General features: G+C 52.7%; 1 protein-coding gene across 12 annotated transcripts in view; it reads left to right on the top strand.

Moving 5' to 3' along the window:
• The window catches only part of LOC105704095 (polypyrimidine tract-binding protein 1), a 284,589-nt gene that overhangs the window by 67,443 nt on the left and 198,198 nt on the right, over window positions 1-18,948 (top strand). For 2 of the 12 annotated variants that reach the window (XM_012433018.2, XM_012433021.2), the window contains exon 1: window positions 14,320-14,818. The exons of the other annotated variants lie outside the window; for them this stretch is intronic. The gene's annotated coding sequence lies outside the window, so the exon portion shown is untranslated. Of the gene's footprint in view, window positions 1-14,319; window positions 14,819-18,948 lie in introns of those variants that run through there. 12 annotated transcript variants of the gene reach the window in all.

An 18,948-nucleotide genomic window follows, 5' to 3' on the forward strand; every position in this document is an offset into this window, starting at 1 on the left:
CCGCGTCGCCTTGTTACCCCTACGGGGGAATAAAACGCGGAGCGGTTTCTCGCTACGTTTGCCGTGGAGCAGAGGCCCGGTGCGCCGCCCGTGATTTCCCGGCGGTGCTTCGCGGGGGGCCTCGCGAAAGCGCTAATTAAGTATTTACCATTCTATTAGGACTTAACGCGGTCTCCGTCGGCCGTCCTTTCCGCCGCGGGTCCGCGCGAGCACGCCTCCGAGAGCAACCGCCGTCGCCGGCCACTTGGATTATAAATGGAATAAATTCCCCCGGATAGAGGAATTTTATTAAAGTTGCCTCGTTAACCGTTGCGAATTACCGGCCGCCATTACGATACGGAGATATACGGCTAACGGGCCGATTTTAGGGCCGCTTTAACGAGCGCGGCATTTCGTCCGCGTGTCTCGCGTGTCGGAACGGCCGCCGGTGATCACCCGATACGCGCATCCCCCAAATATCTGTTTCCATCGGCAAATACGCCGACTTTTGCGCCGAGGAAGTTCAATAACGAAGGGGACGAGTGCACACAGAAATATATTTGGTTAAATCGATGCCATTTTTGTTGGGGTAATCATAGAATACGTTTATTATGTGGACGGCCAGATATTTCGCCGGCACGACTAAATTATTTGGTCAATAACGTTTGGTTGATCACGTCAAATATGGTAGATCACGTAAATTAGTCCGAAGGTATGGATATTTTCCAATGGGATTTTCTTGTTTCTTCATATATCGGAAAGTGAGAGAAAAATTTTTGGTATTTGGAACTTTCAGGGCGGAGAAATTTTGCGAGCCTCGAAAAGTGGGTAACTCCGAATTAACCGACATGCGCGGGCTCTGACCGCCGTTAAATAATGCATCGAGCCATCTCGTATGGATACTAATCGTGCCGGGGAAATGAATAATCGGTTGCATTTACATGCGCCCGGAATGGGCATAATCGCAGGCGTGGTATACCAGGATGCACCTGAGAATAAGGCATGGTTTGCGGGTTCTTTCCTTCCACATCTTCATGAGATATCAACGCATACGTGCATCGATATATCTACCCTGTAAAGGAAACTTCAATTCAAGACTTTGACCAGATCAAATGGGTTCACTGGAATAAACGTTCATTGTGAGTGAGGACTTGCATCAGGAATATCAGTATGTATTTTTATGCAACTGCTTTGCCAATGTGAAAGTATTATCATGGCGCCTCCCTAAGGCGTCCTCACTCCTCGAGGGGCGCGCGGCAAATGACGCTCTCGCGGGCCGTCGCGTCCTTTTATAGTCCCTACCCCCACCATCCCCCACTCCGCGAACACCAACCCGCGCGCATGCGCCAGCATACGTTTCCAACCTCATTAATCACACTTCAAGGGTACATACCTTCCACTTTTAACATTTCTCGATTGTCCTACATCTTCCTATCCTCTCCCAATCAGTGGTAAATTAACATCGATTAATCCCGAGCGTATTTCTGCTAAGTGAAGTTTGAAAAACTTCTTACGTCAAAAAGTGTCGAAATAGGAATGTGTCCGTATATTATTAGTTATTATCCTATTTTTTGAAAGAGCAATGTCGGGATGTGCACTTTCTGGGACCTGCCAGGGAGGGGGGCCAACTCGTCAATTATTGCCAGTGCGAACGCACTCGCGCGGGCTGCGGTGATTATTCATTTTGCCCTATTCGCATGTCGATGGCCCGGTGCATGATTTAGGGCCGATTATCGGAGGAGCATTTCGGTTGATTCGCATTTGCCGACCGACTCGGGCACTCGCGTTCTTTCCCGCTTTTGCGCCCCGCTAATGGATCGGCCATCGGGCGGGCCCTTTCGCAGCCGCTTAATCGCCTCTCGATTTTGTTTTTTCGCGATCCCGTTCCGGTCCGAGGTGAGCTGCTCGCTTCAAAGAGAAATCTCATTTCTCGCGAGTGTTCCGGGAGTGGAATTCGCACGAATTGCGATTTCGCCCGCTCGAGCTCGCCCTCGAATAAAATACCACTTTAAATACCTTCGGTAAGAATGAAATCCCTGCATCAAATATCAACCCGTGGAATAATTAATACCAATTATAGCGGAGAATTACTCTTACCGAATCCCTCTCTTTCCGAATCTCTAATCTCTTCCTACGCGGGAAACAGAGAGAACAAAAGGTACTCCAGCTAGCAGGAAATTGAAATTGGTGGGTTTTTCCATTTTATTATATCGCGTCGTTTCATACACTCACAACTCTTGGCAAACTTTGAAGTAGATGTAAATTCGCGTGCTGTAAAGAGAAAAAAAAGATTACCCCATTCGGAAAGTGAAACGCCTCTTTATTTTTTTTTTCTATTTTACAATAAATTATTATTAACCTTCATATGTGCGTTTTAAAATTGGTTCACCATATTTGGAGCAGTAATCACGAAGACCACGACTTCGAGATCCTTTGGTCTCGCATTCTCTACAAGACAATGACCGATTTTGCTCCCCACTACGTTGAAGAGCGCGCCTGTCGAGCAGCATCGCGGCAAGCTTCGAAGTGTGGAGGGCAGCGGTCCCACCAGGGGCTCGTCGCCGCGGCCGTTCTCGCATGCAAAGCGAAACTGGCACGGGCCGATGCATATTTCCCTCCGTGACCTGGTTGTTCCCGGGGGTGATTATTTTGATTACTTTCCTGCTTTTTCCCCTTTTCCATCGATTTTCCGACACACGACTCGGTTCGGCGATTCCTTCCGCGAGGGCGACCGGGAACGGTGCAACGTGGTGGTCACCTTGTCGATAAGATAGGCGGGATGCACCCGCCCCCGGCTAAAGCGCGCCCGCGGGCGAATAAATATATTACTAACGATAGGCAAATACGCGGGGGGCACGAATCGCGCTCGCGAAATCCCCCGCATAATTTAGCCCAGGGGCGCTCGTTCGAGCGCGCTGACCCGCGATCTCGCTCGATGCAAATTTCCGGGAGCAGGGAACCGGGTTGACCGGACGCACCGAGTCGGCACCGGCACGCAGCGAGCGGAGGCTCGCCCGCGGAAACGCGCGAGTAGCCAGCCGGAAGTAGCCAGCGCCGACAAAGAGGCTTCCAAACACGCCGGGTGGGTATCCCGTAATCAAGGATATTTCCGATAAGGGCCGACTTATCAAAGTTCGCGTGTAGAGTGAAAATTTGGCCTTATGGCCAAAAACTAGCGCAGAAGTTTCGGGATAGGAGCTTCAGGGTGGAAGGATACCTTGAGCGTTAACCCTCGTAGCGAGGAACAACGATATATCGTCTTGCGACATGTGCCAATCGTGTGTACATATCTACTTTTCGGGGTTGATAGGGGTTGTCACGGAGCCGGCAAACGCGAGCTCTCCGGAAGTAGCGAAGTTGGTAATATCGATTAACGGCTCCGAATTGCAGCCGAGAAGAGGGTTCCGCCGCGCGAGGTCACCCGTAACCCTTTGGTTGCCGAGTTAACTTATAAAATATAAATTTGCCCTCATAAAAGGTGCGCCAACTTCGCTAAGTCCTTCGACTTAACGGCTTAACTTCAGGGTGGAGGGAAAACGTCCGGCGCGCAATATCTAGTTCTCGGTGTACATCGTTATCAGCGATAGGGGTTGATACGGAACCGGTAAACGCGTGCGCGGCCGGAAGTAGTCGGGCTAAGAGGGTCGCATGCGGGGTGGTTTGCGATAGGGGTTGACCATCGGATGGAGGGTTGTACCGCGGTAGCGTGGCTGGCATAGGTAGCATAGGTAGCATTTCTGGGCGGTGACCCTCGGCGCGAGGGTGGAGGGTGCACCCGCATATCAAATGGTGCGTATCACGGGGTACAAGCAACTCCCATCAACCAATATTGTCGCGCGGGTAATGAATGGGGCTCGATGAATAAACATGCACCACTTGCCGTGGAGATGATAATTCCTCGAACCCTCGTCGGCCCCCCTAGAAGGGCGCGCGAGGCCGCGTCCGGTTCCGGAAACACCCGAAGAACGGTGGCGCCCTCTGTGGGATTTAATTCCCGAGTTTCAAGTGCGACCGGTGTCACTCCGGGTCCACCACAGACGCGGGGGTGGAGGCGAAATCCAATAAACGAATCCATTCAGCGGCTATCTCGAGCAAACTTGCCCGATACGCGAGCCGCACTGTGCGGCCACCTGTCCGGCTCTGTGTCCACTCGTGTGCCATTTCTGAGCCGTTTCTGCGTTATTTACCCGCCGGCATGTGTTTGTCCCTTGCCAAAGGAGAGAGACCACCGAATGTCGTTCCACCGTATAAACGAGAACAGGGATTGTCAGCCGAGGCGGTAAGTCACTCTATCAAAACAACTCATCCTGAAGATGTGCCATACATTAGTCTCTTATTAAACGCGCACTTGCCAAGAGGGTGGCTCGAGTGGTGGATTAAAAAGTTTCACGTATACATGTGGTCGTACAGGGAGATCCACAACTCGTCGTCCATTTTATACGTATAGATATCTCATTTTATGGATGCGGGAAAATAGTGAACTCTCATTATTTATTTTTAATAGTCAATGCTTTCAAAACCATTAATCACTTTGCCCTACGACTGTTTTGTTTGATTCTGTAAATGGAGTTAGTGTATATAAAGTGTATGAGTTGTGGATCACCCTATACATCTTGCGTTTAAGAAATTCCTAGCAATATAATTCCCTCTTAATATCCATTTTTTAATAAGTAACGCATCTTAGATATACGTTATATAACAGTTTCCTATTAACCGTGCATTGTCATAAAGATGGCAGTTTACGTATTTGAGGTAAAAAAAAAAAGGTGATTCCTAAATATACGCACATTATTTAAACAAGAGTTTGTAGTAGTATTATTCTCTTAAGACGGTCTTTTTTTTTATTTTACTTTATCGAGGTATCGAAGAGTCATTATCTTCGAATTTGGACAAGTGCCTCGACGGGTCTAACTAACACGTTACGAGTGACTTGCCGTGCTCTTTCTGACACGTCCGTGTCTCATCGGGGTTACATCTCGAAAGTGGCATTTTCGAGGGATCGAGGCCGGGGTGCACCGACAAGAATAATGGCCACGCCGTGCGTAACGTAATACGCGCGTTAGCGTTGCGTGAAAAGCGCGTCTGCGCTATTATTATTAATGTTCCCCGACGAACGCGTGTGCGAACACCCACGCAGGCCCCAAGAACTTCGTTATCAATCATCTCGTTGAACGTCTGAGCTGGGGTATTCGGGAACATCCTATACCCCAAATAGACCCGCCCTTGTTTCGCCGAATGCCATACAGAAGAAGACGATAAGTCCACCAGTCGAGGGTGGATAATTAATATTTACGCAATTAAGATACAAGTTATCGCGTAAATAAGCTGCTAATAGTGGGCGTTATCGCTCAAGTCCCGAGTCGCGGAAATCCGGATTTCCTCGCCCACGAAATCCGGGAACTGAGTGGGGCCGTTTCTGGGATTAAACGGCTAAACCGTGGAGTTATTTCTGCTCAGTGGCCAATTGGGAAAATCAAGTCGCAACCCCATTGAGTTGCGACGAGGCGGCGCTTTTCCGCCGTGGCGTCTCGCGGAAAAGGGGCCGCACTTCCCCGGCGCTCCGGGTAAATGAAGTTTCCCGCTTTAACGGCGCGCGATCTCGGGAAACGTTCCAAATGGAAGTTTATCCCTGCACGGTGCCGCGCAACTTTCGTTCGGAACTTTTTCCTCTATCGCGTTAAACTACAAAATTAGACGGAAGTTTATCCGCCGACGCTGCCGCCCCGGTATCTCGAACATCCGCATCCCGGCCGGGAGGAATTCGGGCTTACGGATCTTCGCCTCCCCCTTTCGCTCGTGAACGAAAACTTGCTCCTCGATTACCCATTTGTTCCATTACTCTAACGTTAAACGGTAAACGGGGTAACTCCGAATGATTTCCGATTTTCTGCGGAATTCCGCCCCCCCGAGAAGTACGGCGTACTTATCTTTCCCCTCTTTCTTCGGCAACCCTTTTCTTCTTCAACGAGTCTCTAAAATTCCCGAAAATTGATTCTAGTAAAATAAGAATTAAAACGACGCCCGCGTCGGGTTTTAATTTTCCACCTCTTGGACATTAAAGGCCGAACAGAATAATTCTTAACAATTTTTGATTCCCCTCGTAACTTCGCCCCCTTTGGTGCACACCTTTAAAACCGCTGGAAAAGGACCCCTATGAAAAAAAATATAGAACGAAACCCAAAACATCCCCGAGGAAAGAATCCTCCGCAGGCTCCTTTTTCTCCCCGGGTTTTAATTTTCCCAGGGTCGTATTATCGCCCGCGCCTACCCGTGTAATTAATTAACCCGTCGGCATTAATAATAGTAATGCGGGGACGCGCGGCCGCGCCTCCGGCGCGCACGCGAATTCAAAAAACGGCCGCCCACCCCCGACGTCGCGGGCGTCGCAAGGAGCGGGACCGACGAGGGACGCCTTGTGTCTGCGCGAGCTCGACGGGAAACTCGGAGGGTGCGGTGGGTGGTGGGTGGTGGGCGACGCGCGGCGTCGCTCGCGTCGCGCGGGTGTCGCCGCGCCAGGGACGGCGTCCCTTTAAAAGGGGTAACCTCGTTGTCGCATCCCGGCCGCATTGTCGGCCGGGCGTCGCGACGTCGCGACGCGCGATCGCGCGATTGTCCCTCGGCCGGCGCGCTTCGACGCCGGAGACGCTTTATGCGCCGAGCCGCGATACCGGAGCGTCCGCGACGTAAGGAGAACAAGGCGACCGAGGGGAACTAGGGAACCTAGGGGAACTAGGGGACCGCGAGAACGAGGGCGCGCGCTGTCTCGGTCTCCCGGTCCTGGTCGCCGGTACTCGACGCGATCGCAACGCCTTTGTCGCCGGTCTTGAAAGCCCGGCCCCACAATGCTCCGCAAATCGCCACCGTTTGTCCCCTGACGGGGTGAGCGATTATTGACGCACGGACACCGGGACGTGTCAAACCACTGAAACATGTCACGTAAGTCCCGCGAGTCCCTGATCGTTGATAAATCTTCCATGATTCTTGTTATCAAATTTTTCGGACAACGAAGACTCATCTTTGTTAACTTGACTTCTCGGATTCTTAAGGCGATGCGAAAGTGGCGTTGGAGGAGTCAATCGTTTGAAATCTTACCACGTGAATGTGGAGGCTTTAAGGAAGGTCCTGGCCCCTATGAAATTGCGAGTATTAAAAAATTTCTTTATAACAATTTTCACAATTCTGTATAAGTAATGAAATTTCATGGGTGTCAGGACCTTCCTTATAGCCTTCATATTCACGTTGTGCAGTTTGAAACGATTAATTCCGCACCGACGATCGGCATGGTACCCGAAAGCACCGAATATAACTGCAAAGGCGTGTTGTCATCTTGTTCGAATCATGAAGAGCAATCCGTTTTCTCCCAGCACCAATCCCAGACGGTAGCTTCCAATACGTCAAATCAGACTGTCTGTCTAGGCGAGGTCTAGATTCATACGTAGAAACGCTTCCTCGAGGCGTTCCCGATGTAGCGAAGTCACTGGGATCCACAGGCTCGTCTTCGAGGCTGCCGAGCTTATCCGCGGCGGAACAGCCGTCAGCGGAAAGGGCGGAGCGGTCTTCCCTAGGTCGGGAATTCGTCGGCTCGTCAAATCCCTCGCCTCCGTTAGTTAGGCGTCTAGCAATTATTCGTGAAAGATGGACATTCCGACATGGTTTCCGATCCTGGAATTCCTGAAACACCAAAATGGCTCCTCCCAACTCGACCATTCACTGCATAGGAATGCCATGTTTCCTCTTGCTCCCTGTCAAAATTGGAAGAATTTCATTAGTTCAATAAGTACAATAATAGATACTATAAAAGATGTGATGAAAAATTATCAACAAAATTGTCTCTTCTATTTGAGGTTTTTTTCAATTCGTGAAGTATATAGTAGGCACTTGTACCCTATAAAATGCAGGAAAATAACATCGTCGCTCCGATGTGCCCAAAATTATGGGTTCCTGGACCAGTTCGCGCGGTCCGATCCACCGGCAGTCGATTTCGGGCAGTATCGTCACTGGTCGCTGATTTATGGCAGTCGCGATTCGCCGGTGTCCGCTCGACGTCCCTTCCAAAGAGGAGCTGGCGAGAAAAAAGGGAAACCGGAAGGGGAGCCTCGCCTCGGCCGTTTATCGCGGAAAGCCACGTTGCGGCCGTTACTTAGCTCGAGGAGCCGGCAAATTTATCGGCTCTTATCGCGGCTGCGCTTTTGCATTCGCGTGACCAACTCGCACCTGAGTGCCTCTCCGGAGGCCTATCGAGGCTTGCGCTTTTCACTCCACTTCGGCCTGGTCGGCAAATCAAATCGCATCAGCGTCCAGTTTTCCCGAAACGGCGCGTCCACTTCGACGGAATGTCGGAACGAAGTCTGCAAATCGAAGTCGAGGTCTGCAAATCGCCCGATGACTTCATCCCGACCCGGATTACGTACTAATCCCGTCGTCTAGTTCGACTCGAAGCTTCTCAATTAATCGTCGTCAACTTGGCGAAGCCAGAGGCTGTACAAGGCTCGAGAGTGCGTACTCGCTCCATTGAGTAATGAACATCTCGTGGACCACCTTGGCGAGAAGAAGAGCAGGAACGGGCTCCTCCGTTTGTCTGGACGTGGACACGCATCAGGAGAGAGAAATCACCGCCTATTTCTGGCTGCCAGAGGCTTCCCTCTGTTTCTGGTGACCAGGCACACTTAACTTGACAGAGGTGGGACTAAATGCCCGGATTCAATTCTAATTCCTATTCTAAAATGTCCCTTGGACTTCCAAGCACGGAGATAAAGCGAACCTAGAAAGCGCCCCGAAATGCAAATCCACAATTATTTGCAATACAAAATCCAAAGGAGTGACCAATTAAAAATGGATCACCGGGCCGAGGGCCTAAGGACGCCCGTCCTGGAGCTCCCAACTTCGGAGGGCCTGCAGACGAGGACGCTGCTCCGTCTTAGCCCCGGGTCCTCGGAGGATAATGGCTTGGTATCCTTTACGAGCCCCGCAGGAAATCGTTCGGCGGATAAAGGAGCCCAGATGGATAGAGACCAAGGAAGGCCATTTCCGAAGGTTTCCTTGTCTCCTGGCTGTACCAGCGGACACCTGTCAGTGCCATCCTTGCCGAGGAAACAGTCCGTTGACACGAATATCCCGCGGATCGGAAGAATATCGCTCTTGTTTCCTAGGAGGACGTTCTGGAACCCGTTCTCGTAGATGCATCTCCAGATCCTTCGGCCAGGATCCTGAAAGACAATCGGCGAACGAGCGAAAGACGCTGCAGAGGTCTGATCCACGAAATATCCATCTCCACCTTAAATTCGACACCGTAGCTCGTAATCTTCAAGAATCCTGCAAAAATGTTCCTTTGAAGCCAAACAACCAAAAACCACCGCAAACTAAAAAATGTGTAAATGATGGTACCCTTGCAAAATCAATTTTTAGAAAGCTTCGTCACCATAGGTTGCACAAGGATGTTGAGGCGGCGCTCGTGTCGCACATGTCGGGGGATAATTGCATTAATTAATTAATGAGACGCCAAGGTGCATGTTCTAGGAGTTCCAGGATCTGTCAATGGACCGATGGGTTTCCAATCGTTATCGACGTCGCTAGGGCGGCAAGTTTGTTGCCTCGCGAGAAGACAACATCGTCGCACTCAAAGTAAACCCACGCCTGGGTTTACTCCTCGTAACAGTATAGTTACCAAACTCAAACTCCTGTATCGCGGTTTATAGCCGGGGACCGGTTCGCATAGGCTCGAGCAAGTTCGGCTGATAAAGTTATCAGGATCCGGGCATCTCGCGAACACACCCGGACCCTGGTTTCCAGCTCTCTTCGAGGTCCACTTTTCCTACGTCTACCACGAAGAGCAGGTGGTTAGGAAAAAATTTGCCCTTCCGGTGGGCACGGTTAAGAGTGCTTCCCCTCTCATTTGCGCCCCTTACTCCTGCAGTTGCTGAGTTAGATTCCATCTCAGATGAGTATCAGCTAAGAGCCGCAGGAAGATACGGATCTCCTCAAATAGTCGCCAGGGTAAGAAGTGCCTTCTCTCCCTCTGAAAATACAAGACCTTAACACTTTACCGACCGGAAGCCTATTAATCGGTTTTGCGATACTCGTGATCGCCATTTACTTCCAAATTCGCCGGTCGGTAAAGTGTTAATACCCAACCGAACAATGCACTCGGAGAGTAAACCAACAGTTGGGATAAATAACAAGAGGATGAACAAGACACAGTACCTCCGTGCGCCGTTAGTCATGCTGATGTGTACCATGAGGTATGCCGACGAAGAGGCTGCTCGTTGCCATTTTGCTGGGCCCCAAGAAGACGTGATTGAACGGCAAACGCAAATAGAGCAAAATACCTGCGAAGTCAAAAGAAGATGTTTAAGGGGACGTAAAAGTGCCATGCTAGGTATCAATCGTTCGTGAAACTTATCTTCGAGCTGAGTACCGAATCGTTTCAAACTTCACAACATGAACGTAGAGGTTGTAAGGAAGGTTCTGATACCCATGAAATTTCATTAAAAAAAAAAAAAAAACATTGTTTCTACACATTTTGATAAATTGTATATAAATTGACATTTTGTGAACGTCAGAACCTTTATTAGGGCCTCCATATTCACGTGGTAAAATGTAAAACGATTCGGTATCCCCGGTTCACGAACAAGTATCTCGAACAATTGACTCCGCAGATGCGGGGAATTCTGCCTTTCGCGTCACCTTAATGCGCCAGTTTTAGCGATATCAAGGTGCGATAAGTCAGAGATTTGGCTTCGCGCCCGCCTTTCCGTGACCGCGACAAATCGCGTTAGTGCCGGGATTGCCGATGGCTAATCACGGACACCGTGTCGAGGTCGAGGGCACTGCCGTGGACAGGAACCTCCCCAGGACTCGGCAGGACGATTAACGATCCGCCTTCGACGGCGTACCTCGCAGCTGGTTCCGTTTGCGCCAACTTCGGCGCTCCAACTTCCGCCCCGTTCTGTGTGACTTTCGACGAGTGACGGTCGCCGCGAGTACACGCGTTCAATCTACAGAAGTTGCAAGTGTACACCCTGGGCCCGACCATGGAAGGAGAGGTCGGCGAATTATTATTTAACGCGGTCTGAAAGCATTGTTCCCGAGCGCAGAGTCCGCCGCGGCACACGTAGGCAAATTTCGCCTCGCGATATGAATTATCGTGGAGCCGGCTACGAGGAAAAGAAACCCGATCTCGGATCGATAAGGTATCAACAAGTTGCGACGTCGAGACGGAGCCGTTGCGTGCATTCCGCTTGGAGATGTGTCGCCGCAAGCCGTGCGGGGAAATTCGGTCGCGTCGAGGCGAATCTACCGCACGGTACGACCGCTTTTGCAATCATCCCTTAATTAAGGGACTAACCGGAATGTACGCGCGCGGTAGCCGAGCTTCCTCGTTTTCCCGGGCAACTTGCTCGACTTAAGCGAGGTGAATCGCTTACTTAACCCTGGCCGACTACCGCTGGCCTGTGCGGATATTTCACGACGTTAAACATTGATAGCGGCGACAACGCTCCCATTACCACCGCGGACGAAGAAATATAATTCCCTGAAGGTGGGGTAGCCCTTTGCCGAGGAGCTCGACGGGTTATTTACACACTAAATCCTGGATTTTAATTAATTATAGATAAGAAATTTCACACTAATCACGGTTTGTGCAATTAGCCCTTGGTGAGCACCTCTCTGGCGAGAGGAATATATCCCCGAAATTTCACATTTCTAGGCTTTTAACGGTTTGGTCTTATCCGTTCACCGTAAATTAGGATTTTCGAGATGCCGAGGCATTCGAGAGGCAGCCTTGAACATTTTCGGGCCTGCCCTTACTTGGAACCCGAACCCTTGCTCGAAGGACCGCTCGGGACTTATCCCGCTATTCTTCTCGCAGGTAAGACCAGGTAAGGGCAGGTAACATTAAGCGAGTCTCCGAAGGCCTGGCGACGCCGCCTTCCCGAGAGGAACGATCCTCCGTGGCCGACCCGGCGATTTCACTCCCGGTAGAAGGCGACTCAATTTTCCGCAAAAACTTCCTCGGCCCTCGTTCGCGCGGAGTCAACGTAGACGGTAATAAATCTTAATAAAAGTCGCAAAGTCCAGCGCCCAGAGCGATGAAATACGCTCCTTACGAAACCGACTTTTTACTTTCCCGGTACCCTCCTGACGGCGCTCTTAAAAAGTCCCAAGGGCTAGTTAAACCAGAAATCGTGAGGTACCATTTCAGGAGTACAAAGTGCAAGAACCCAGGCTCGTCAAAATCGATGGATACACCGAGAATAAGTAAGGTTAACCTTTACCACGAGCCGTGAAACAAGTGCCAGTCCCTAAAGGTACACGATGCGCAACTACAGGAATGAAAACCTAACAAACTCTAACATTACAAATGGTAGTCATTCCCTGTTCCTCGTATCTATCGTAGTATCCCATAATATACATCCTTAGAAGCCGGCACCTAATTTCCGTCTCATATATCATAACGTTCAACGCTACTTTTCCTCGCATCGAGTGATACATGTCGACAGTATTTCCTAACGAAGGGCACCTCCGAACTAGTTACTCCTAGATCAAAGCGGTAGATTAAAACGCAGATTACGGCAGGTCGACTGCCGAGTTCCGCAGGGTCTTAAAATTATTATTCCTCGACGATTGCGCCCGCCCTGGGCTACTCGGCTCTGGCATACCCTGTGCAAATACATCCCCGAGCGCGGCCCCGCTCCAAGATTCGTTTTCGCATCGGCCTGGCACCGGTAGAGAACTAACGATCACGCCACCGGCGAGCGTTTTACCGGTGGGCCACTCCGCCTCGACGAGGCGGCCCTACATTTTTCAGAGGCAGAAAGTCCCCTCGACTTTGCCGGGGCGAGGGGAGGTTAAGGGGAAGACGAGGGAGCCGTTTCGTGCCTGCTTTGTGCGGCCGGTCGCGAATCGGCCCGGCTCCTTCAGCCTCGCTCTCTCCTCTTCCCACTCGGCGCCCCGATGCCGCCCCTCGTCCCCTCTCTTTCTACCCTACGGGCGGCCCTATGCTTCCGTCGCGCTCTCGCCGATGCGTGACGCCGACTCCTCTTCCGTCTCCTTCGCGACTCCTCTCCCTTCTCGCTTCACAGGTGTGTGTGCGTCCTTGTTGCGCACTCCAGCCGCTGCACACGAAGCACTCTCCGTCCCTCTCCCTCGGCGTGGCTCTCTCACACGTGCAGACTCTCCTTGTCGCTCTCGCGGACGACTCGGCTCTTTCCTGCATAGAAGCTATAGTACGTGTCTCATGTGCCGATACATGTCGGTGCGTCGCCTCTTTCTCGCTTCTTCGTGCTGAATGTGTCGCCTCTTCGTCTTTCTCCACCGACCGGCGGACACGCTTGATAGACCTATCCGGTGTGACTCCGGGCGTTATATAGAAAGTAGGAGTAAGTTTAACCGACAGGTGTCGAATGAAAATTGCGATTCGACTCGAATTAAGATTTTTCCAAAGTTACCGGAAACGTCTCGATCTTTCCGAGGAGCTTTTGTTTGTTCCCTCGGACCTGAATTCTCCCCCCGTCTCGCTCCCTCGCTTTGTTCCCGGCATCGGTCCACCTTCGTCGTCTCGCATTTTCACCTTGAAATTCTTCTTTTCATCTTTTTTTCCCAGCAATCTACAAGTGCAAATGACAGACCCGACCGATTTCGTTAATATATAAAACGGGAGTAATTTCGATTAAACGTGAAACCTCGAATGAAAAATCGCGGCACGACTGGAGTTAATATTTTTGAAAAGTTACCGTGGAACTTGATCATCCCGTCGAGCTTTTACCATCTCTCTTTCCTGGATTCCCGGTCCTTCTCGCTCGCTTTGTCCACGGCATCGGTCGACCTTCGTCGGTGCGCGTCGCCGTCGGTACCTAAAAGCGCACGGGCCTGTACACCGCTCTTCTCCTTTCTTCCAATACCTCCTCGAGTGTTTCTCTCTCCCGCGCCAACGGTCGCCGCTAGCGGCATCTCTCTCGCACCCGCATCCGAGCGCTCCGCCGGCACAATCTCCTCTCCCTCGCCGGCAGATTTTTTCCCTCCGATGCCCGCCCGCATACATCGGGCCTCTCTCTCCCTCCCGCGGGCCGGCGGCTCGGGCCTCTCTCTCTCGCGCGCGCTTCTTTCTCCGGCTGGCCGCGTGTAGGTTAGGTGTCGCGTCGGAAGACGGTTCGCCGCCGTGCCGGCCGGCGTGCGGCGCCCCTCCTCGCGGCGTCCGCGTGGTGCCCCTTCCCCCTCCCTCCCCGCCCCGCCGGCCGTCACGGTGGCCCCCCCACTCTCAACCGCCGACCCTCTCCTCCGGCGCTCCTCCCGTCGCCGTGCCGACTCCCCTCCAGGTCTCCGGCTGCGACTCGTGGCGAAGTTTGAGCGTCGCTACTCGTGGCGTGCCTACAACTTAGCCGGATCTATTACGCGTCCGCGCTCTTTTTGCCCTCGCTACCCGCCGTTTTTCCCTCGACCTCGTCCGCTCGGCCCGGCGCTCTCGACGACCTCGACGCCCTCAGGATCCGCGATCTTTCCGAGAGGAGACCCGAGACGCGCAGAGCCAGCAGCGCCGCCAGGACACGCAGAGGAAGGTCCCGAGCGCGAGTCGAGCTCGAGGCCTCCGGCGGACGTGGCGCGACCTAACCTCGAAAATCCGCGCGCGCGCGCCCGCGTCGATCCTGCGGCGTCCTAACCTCGATCCGCACCGGGGACGCACCGCAGCCCGCGCGACCTTCCTGCGCGAGTGTCCCGTGGGTAAATATTCAGTTCAGTGACAGCTGCCAGTGCGTCCAGTGACGATCCAGCGCCGACGCCGACGCCTTTGTTTGGATACCAGAGCCACCGCCGGCGCGCCGTGGAGCCTGCTTGCCGACCTTCGGTTAGTGGCTGGTTCTTGTCTTATTGTCCAGGTTTTTCGGCCAGTCGTTTTATTTCGTCGTCGATGCCTCGCCACCGCTGCCAGGGATCGATAGAGAGGTTATGGTGGCACGCGTGAAGCACGCGTGGGTGCGGGTTTGCCGGTCGCGCGAGGGCGCATGCCTGGCGAGCGGCCGACGCGGCGCGCGACAATGCGCGAGCCTCTCGCTCCGTCTCCCTCGCGCCTGCGCCGAACCGCCGAGTGACCTCTCTCTCGCTCTCACGGAGGACGCGCCGCCCGAGCCTAGTGAGACGCGACGAGTCGAGTGCTTCGTCAACTTGAGTTACTCGAATTCGAAGGCGTTGCCAACTCGAGCCTGGACTCGAGTCGGCGGCTCGCGAGTCTGGGACTCGGTTCTCGAGTTCATCCGGATCTTTTTTCGCATACGAATAGATTAGCGCGAAAAATGTAGCACTCTTGCAAAAGTCGCTTTGCCTATCAACGTTTTAAAGTCGTCTACAGAATTGTCAATTTCACCCGCGAAAGTTAATTGCACTCGAGAATAGAGTCCCTGGCGAGGAGAATAACTCGACTGCAGCTCCGAATAGACAAATAATGTGAGGTTATGTCCCGAGGACCTTTGTCTCGCGCTTACGCAATCGCTATCGCTCTTAGTTTCGCTAATGGGGCCAAAGCGATATTTTGTCGTCAATTCAAGGAATAATAATTTGCCCGAAATAAGGTCGAATAAATAGGATGCAACGTTTCTTCCAGATTTTGACGATTTATTTGAGTTAACTGCAGTCAAATAATTCTTATTCGAGTCAACGAGATATTTCGTTGTCACCGTTCAAAGGGATACCTCTTCGGTTAGATGAAGATCTTTTTCCTACGTCTACCGACAACTCGAGTTAGGGTATGGAAGAGTGACTCGAGTTTAACGAGTCGGACACTCGAGTCGCTAAAATATTCGTCTGGTCACGTCGAGGCTCCACTCGGACTCGAAGTTCCCTTTTCTCGTATAGACGTGTTAATTGGGTTCGCGATTTAAACGATGCCTCGTGAATTCAGGAGGGCTAAATGGGAAATTCAAGCATCGCCTTTCAAAGACCGTGCTCCCGCAATAGCGAAACGCTCTTCCCTGTGACGTCACCGTCGAGAGAATATTCGCGGAGCGATCGGAAGGATTTCTTTTAGGTCCCCGGTGACGAATTAGCCGCAGCCCGACCGTAAGAGAGGCGGCGATAATTTCCTGCGAATTTGGGATACCCGACCGCTGCCAAGTCGTCACTTGGGAGTTAATGGGAAGGGGTCTGCAATTATGTTGCGGAGCCCTCGGCGACTCCGCCGTGGCGCGCTGCCAGAGTCGCAGTTTTTACCGTTGGGGCGCTCGAACGCGCGCAATATCGGTTCTGCCCGGAAGGTTAGGTCGAAACCGCGCGTTGCGGCGGCCGCCATCTTGGTGTGCCGTATTTCGTCTTGCGAGGGTTTTCGTGTGCGAGAGCAGAGGCAGGAGCGAGGCTTCATTGAGCGATTTTCGAGCGACGCCTGTGCTAGCCTTGTGAGCGTCCCACAGAGCGCGGCGCGTCAAGGATGGGATATCTATCGGAACTGCGACGCGATGACGCATGGGGTTAAGGGGACGGTGAAAGGCGTCGGGGAATTCAATCGACCCCGGTAAAAGATTCCTCTAACTTCGGACGACGTGTCGTACGAAACGATCTTTGGTCTCCAACTTTTTTTCGGCGGTGACGCCACTTCGGAAGTTTCGGGGCCTACCAGCGGAGAAGCACTTGCAAACGGGACAGCCAAGAACTATTAGAATTTATCGCATTAATGATGCATTTCTCGATATTTCCAATGTGAATACGCGAGGGTGGGTTTTTATGCGGGGGAATGCAGGGCGACGACGGCGCGTTCCGTGGGACACCGGTTCCGGGCACGTCGCAAACGCGCGCGGCCGGACTCGGCTCGCTCCGTCTCCCTCGCTCCCGCGCGCGCCGCGCGCTCGCCCTCTCCCTCGCACTCACGGGCCGAGCGTCCACGACGTCACCCCGCGGGAATTCGAGACGCGGGATGCACGCGAAGTTTTCTCTCCCCTCCCGGATTATTTTGCGTGCCGATCGCGTCGTCGGCTCCCCGCTAATCCCGCCTCTTGCGTAACCCTCGTCCGCCCGTGGCCGGAAGAAAGTTGATTAAAGTGAATTTAATCACTTATCCGCCGATGGACGGCGGAAAATATCGACCGGTCGATCCGGCTCGATCGCGCTCTCCATCTCACTCTTTCTCTCTCTTCCCCCGTAATTACTCCTTCTTTTCCATTAACCCGTGTTTTTATTTATTTAATAAGGTTCTCTTTCCGTTTTACTTTAATGAGATCCCCTGTTTGCTATTTAATAAACGAGAACCCGCGACTTTGCGCCGGGAGCGTACACGGTCGACCTTGAGGAGGTTAATAGCACGCTTGCCGGGCGCGCATGCGCACGCATTTGCGGAGATTCGTGCCGCGAGCGAAATCATGTCTGATCTCGTTTTCTACGGTTCTTATTTTTTTTGTTCTTCCTTTTTCCTTTTTCTCTCTTTTTCCTTTCCCCTAGTCGTTCGCACTTGTAGAGCTGCCGTCAGCCCCCGATAATCCCCTTACACCGCGCATTGCAAAAAGATGTTCCGCCCACCGCAAGAAAAATAAAAAAAGGGCCGCGACAGGTCGGGGTCGCTTATCTAGGAATTATGTAAAGTAAATCGGTTCCGCGAAAGCTCGCGACATATGGTCGAGCAGGGCCCCAAGGTGACTCCCGCTAGGTCATTCCTGCGAGGCAAACGTGTCCGCCAGAAGCAGGAAAATTGTTTTCATCCCCTCCCTTTTTTTTTTACATTCGAAGGTTTTTCCTCCAGAATAAAAATAGCGCCACGCGATCGCGACTTTCGGCCCTCCCTGGGAGTTACGCGGCTGACGAATCGGCCCTCTTCGTCAGGAACGCAGCAGCGCGTCAGGTGGGAAAACGGCGTAAAAATTGTTTTCCGCAATTCTTCATCCTTTTCCTCCCCCCTTCGGGATCGGGCGTCTCGCTCTTGCAGCCCACGCTCGCCGTGTCTCCCTCGCGGCCGCGTCAACGTGCTTCGCTCCCTCCCTCTCTCACCCGCATCGGTGCGCCTAGCCCCTTCTCTTTCTCACCCGCGTCGGTGCGCCTCGCTCTTTCTCTCTCGCACCCGCATAGTCGCGCCTCGCTCCTTCCCTGTCTCGGCCGCATCGTCGCGCCTCGCTCCTTCTCTCTTTCTCCCTCGCGGAGGCGGCACGCCCTTGACTATACGGGCGCTTCGCGGAACGCGAGTCACGTGACGCGCCGACGAATTGGCGAGTCGAGCCGTCCGGCGATAAGGATCGCGGGATAACCTCCGCGGGCCCGATAGGCATCTCGGGGATAACCTCTCAGAGAGCGAGAGAGAGGGTAACCCCGCGCGCTCACTTTTTCTTCCCGGCGGAAGAGGGGGGCGGGAGGAACACCCGAGCCTCCATTGTCGGTTGGAAATAGTTTAGGCGCGCAATCGGAGCGCGCCTTCCTGCTCGTTTTGAAACCGCGCGCTGCTGCACCCCTTGGTGCACTCGCCGATGCAACCCGACTCACCCGAGCGCCGCCGCAATTGCCAGTACCGTTACCCCGCTCGCTTCTTTCGCATGCTCCGCTTCGACCCCGACCGGGGAACTCTCCAGAATTTTCCTATTAGGGACGCGTCGCGACGCTTCCGTAGGCGCCCAGTCGCCGGGACGACGAGGCGTCGAGACGTGCGCCGGTCGTCCACTCGGGGGGGGATCCACTGACCGGAGGAGATCGACCTCGAAATTTCCTCTCTCCATTGTTTTCGACGGTCACGTGGTCGGACGTGGTTCCTCCCCCGAAATGCTAAAGCGCGATGCAACTATATAGGCGCATTAAGGTGATACGAAATGTACCGTCAAAGAGGTTCCCTTCGTGAAACTTCTCCTAACCTGGTGCACCGAATAATTTGAAACTTTAATACGCTGTCCCAGAGGTCTTAACGAAGGTCTCGAAACTCGCGAAATTTCATATTTCGAAACAAAAAAAATTGCTTACTCCGGATAAAAAACGATGAAAAAAAAAATGTATTTTTCACAAATTTCGTGATTTTCA

This window comes from Orussus abietinus, unplaced genomic scaffold (assembly GCF_000612105.2).
Source record: "Orussus abietinus isolate OABI.00-Male unplaced genomic scaffold, Oabi_2.0 scaffold7, whole genome shotgun sequence".
NCBI lineage: Eukaryota > Metazoa > Arthropoda > Insecta > Hymenoptera > Orussidae > Orussus > Orussus abietinus.